The sequence below is a fragment of the Doryrhamphus excisus genome, chromosome 3, assembly GCF_030265055.1.
Source record: "Doryrhamphus excisus isolate RoL2022-K1 chromosome 3, RoL_Dexc_1.0, whole genome shotgun sequence".
Lineage (NCBI taxonomy): Eukaryota > Metazoa > Chordata > Actinopteri > Syngnathiformes > Syngnathidae > Doryrhamphus > Doryrhamphus excisus.
In genome coordinates this window covers 30,501,857-30,504,356 of record NC_080468.1, presented here as the reverse complement: position 1 = coordinate 30,504,356, position 2,500 = coordinate 30,501,857, and the positions used below count along the sequence as shown (strand labels likewise).

The following is a 2,500-nucleotide window of genomic DNA, read 5'->3' as shown; positions in this document are numbered from 1 at the left end:
AATACCAGGTGCTGTAAGCTTTTTATAGTTTCTGCTCTTGCCTGACAGCAGAGGGCGCTGTTTGACACTTTTTGCTGGAGTCTAGTTTGGCCTGCGTCGCCTTCAAATAAGATCTTTTCAGTTGTTCTGGCAGCTTACGGCCATACTACCCTGAAAACGCCCGATCTCGTCAGATCTCGGAAGCTAAGCAGGGGCGGGCCTGGTTAGTACTTGTATGGGAGACCGCCTGGTAATATCAGGTGCTGTAAGCTTTTTATGGTTTCTGCTCTTGCCAGACAGCAGAGGGCGCTGTTTGACACTTTTTGCTGGAGTTTAGTCTGGCCTGCGTCGCCTTCAAATAGGATCTTTTCAGTTGACCGGGCAGCTTACGGCCATACTACCCGGAAAACGCCCGATCTCGTCCGATCTCGGAAGCTAAGCAGGGGCGGGCCTGGTTAGTACTTGGATGGGAGACCGCCTGGGAATACCAGGTGCTGTAAGCTTTTTATGGTTTCTGATCTTGCCTGACAGCAGAGGGCGCTGTTTGACACTTTTTGCTGGAGTCTAGTTTGGCCTGCGTCGCCTTCAAATAGGATCTTTTCAGTTGACCTGGCAGCTTACGGCCATACTACCCTGAAAACGCCCGATCTCGTCCGATCTCGGAAGCTAAGCAGGGGCGGGCCTGGTTAGTACTTGGATGGGAGACCGCCTGGGAATACCAGGTGCTGTAAGCATTTTATGGTTTCTGCTCTTGCCTGACAGCAGAGGGCGCTGTTTGACACTTTTTGCTGGAGTCCAGTTTGGCCTGCGTCGCCTTCAAATAAGATCTTTTCAGTTGTCCTGGCAGCTTACGGCCATACTACCCTGAAAACGGCCGATCTCGGAAGCTAAGCAGGGGCGGTCCTGGTTAGTACTTGGATGGGAGACCGCCTGGGAATACCAGGTGCTGTAAGCTTTTTATAGTTTCTGCTCTAGCCTGACAGCAGAGGGCGCTGTTTGACACTTTTTGCTGGAGTCTAGTTTGGCCTGCGTCGCCTTCAAATAAGATCTTTTCAGTTGTCCTGGCAGCTTACGGCCATACTACCCTGAAAACGCCCGATCTCGTCAGATCTCGGAAGCTAAGCAGGGGCGGGCCTGGTTAGTACTTGGATGGGAGACCGCCTGGGAATACCAGGTGCTGTAAGCTTTTTATGGTTTCTGCTCTTGCCTGACAGCAGAGGGCGCTGTTTGACACTTTTTGCTGGAGTCTAGTTTGGCCTGCGTCGCCTTCAAATAGGATCTTTTCAGTTGACCTGGCAGCTTACAGCCATACTACCCTGAAAACGCCCGATCTCGTCCGATCTCGGAAGCTAAGCAGGGGCGGGCCTGGTTAGTACTTGGATGGGAGACCGCCTGGGAATACCAGGTGCTGTAAGCATTTTATGGTTTCTGCTCTTGCCTGACAGCAGAGGGCGCTGTTTGACACTTTTTGCTGGAGTCTAGTTTGGCCTGCGTCGCCTTCAAATAGGATCTTTTCAGTTGCCCTGGCAGCTTACGGCCATACTACCCTGAAAACGCCCGATCTCGGAAGCTAAGTAGGGGAGGGCCTGGTTAGTACTTGGATGGGAGACCGCCTGGTAATACCAGGTGCTGTAAGCTTTTTATGGTTTCTGCTCTTGCCAGACAGCAGAGGGCGCTGTTTGACACTTTTTGCTGGAGTTTAGTCTGGCCTGCGTCGCCTTCAAATAGGATCTTTTCAGTTTACCGGGCAGCTTACGGCCATACTACCCTGAAAAAGCCCGATCTCGTCCGATCTCGGAAGCTAAGCAGGGGCGGGCCTGGTTAGTACTTGGATGGGAGACCGCCGGGGAATACCATGTGGTGTAAGCTTTTTATGGTTTCTGCTCTAGCCTGACAGCAGAGGGCCCTGTTTGACACTTTCTGCTGGATCTAGTTTGGCCTGCGTCGCCTTCAAATAGGATCTTTTCAGTTGACCTGGCAGCTTACGGCCATACTACCCTGAAAACGCCCGATCTCGTCCGATCTAGGAAGCTAAGCAGGGGCGGGCCTGCTTAGTACTTGGATGGGAGACCGCCTGGGAATGCCAGGTGCTGTAAGCTTTTTATGGTTTCTGCTCTTGCCTGACAGCAGAGGGCGCTGTTTGACACTTTTTGCTGGAGTCTAGTTTGGCCTGCATCGCCTTCAAATAGGATCTTTTCAGTTGCCCTGGCAGCTTACGGCCATACTACCCTGAAAACGCCCGATCTCGTCCGATCTCGGAAGCTAAGCAGGGGCGGGCCTGGTTAGTACTTGGATGGGAGACCGCCTGGGAATACCATGTGCTTTAAGCTTTTTATGGTTTCTGCTCTTGCCTGACAGCAGAGGGCGCTGTTTGACACTTTTTGCTGGAGTCTAGTTTGGCCTGCGTCGCCTTCAAATAAGATCTTTTCAGTTGTCTTGGCAGCTTACGCCCATACTACCCTGAAAACGCCCGATCTCGTCCGATCTCGGAAGCTAAGCACGGGCGGGCCTGGTTAGTACT

At 52.4% G+C, this 2,500-nt stretch overlaps 8 non-coding genes and 4 pseudogenes across 8 annotated transcripts in view; all 12 read left to right on the top strand.

Annotated features, from left to right (window-relative positions):
* The window catches only part of LOC131126735 (5S ribosomal RNA), a 109-nt pseudogene extending 89 nt beyond the window's left edge, over positions 1–20 (top strand).
* A 112-nt stretch (positions 21–132) lies between these two features.
* On the top strand, positions 133–251 carry LOC131126679 (5S ribosomal RNA). Its single transcript, XR_009129255.1, has one exon. It is a non-coding gene; the product is annotated as a 5S ribosomal RNA (ribosomal RNA).
* Positions 252–363: 112 nt separating this feature from the next.
* LOC131126631 (5S ribosomal RNA) lies at positions 364–482 on the top strand. Its single transcript, XR_009129209.1, has one exon. It is a non-coding gene; the product is annotated as a 5S ribosomal RNA (ribosomal RNA).
* A 112-nt stretch (positions 483–594) lies between these two features.
* Positions 595–713, top strand: LOC131126949 (5S ribosomal RNA). Its single transcript, XR_009129461.1, has one exon. It is a non-coding gene; the product is annotated as a 5S ribosomal RNA (ribosomal RNA).
* A 112-nt stretch (positions 714–825) lies between these two features.
* LOC131126734 (5S ribosomal RNA) lies at positions 826–934 on the top strand (annotated as a pseudogene).
* A 112-nt stretch (positions 935–1,046) lies between these two features.
* Positions 1,047–1,165, top strand: LOC131126823 (5S ribosomal RNA). Its single transcript, XR_009129341.1, has one exon. It is a non-coding gene; the product is annotated as a 5S ribosomal RNA (ribosomal RNA).
* A 112-nt stretch (positions 1,166–1,277) lies between these two features.
* LOC131126960 (5S ribosomal RNA) lies at positions 1,278–1,396 on the top strand. Its single transcript, XR_009129463.1, has one exon. It is a non-coding gene; the product is annotated as a 5S ribosomal RNA (ribosomal RNA).
* A 112-nt stretch (positions 1,397–1,508) lies between these two features.
* On the top strand, positions 1,509–1,617 carry LOC131126726 (5S ribosomal RNA; annotated as a pseudogene).
* Positions 1,618–1,729: 112 nt separating this feature from the next.
* Positions 1,730–1,848, top strand: LOC131126697 (5S ribosomal RNA; annotated as a pseudogene).
* Positions 1,849–1,959: 111 nt separating this feature from the next.
* On the top strand, positions 1,960–2,078 carry LOC131126683 (5S ribosomal RNA). Its single transcript, XR_009129259.1, has one exon. It is a non-coding gene; the product is annotated as a 5S ribosomal RNA (ribosomal RNA).
* A 112-nt stretch (positions 2,079–2,190) lies between these two features.
* On the top strand, positions 2,191–2,309 carry LOC131126675 (5S ribosomal RNA). The gene has a single exon (XR_009129252.1). It is a non-coding gene; the product is annotated as a 5S ribosomal RNA (ribosomal RNA).
* Positions 2,310–2,421: 112 nt separating this feature from the next.
* The window catches only part of LOC131126662 (5S ribosomal RNA), a 119-nt gene continuing 40 nt past the window's right edge, over positions 2,422–2,500 (top strand). Inside the window, exon 1 of the ribosomal RNA XR_009129239.1 lies at positions 2,422–2,500. This exon is cut by the window's right edge and continues 40 nt beyond it. This is a non-coding gene — a ribosomal RNA (5S ribosomal RNA).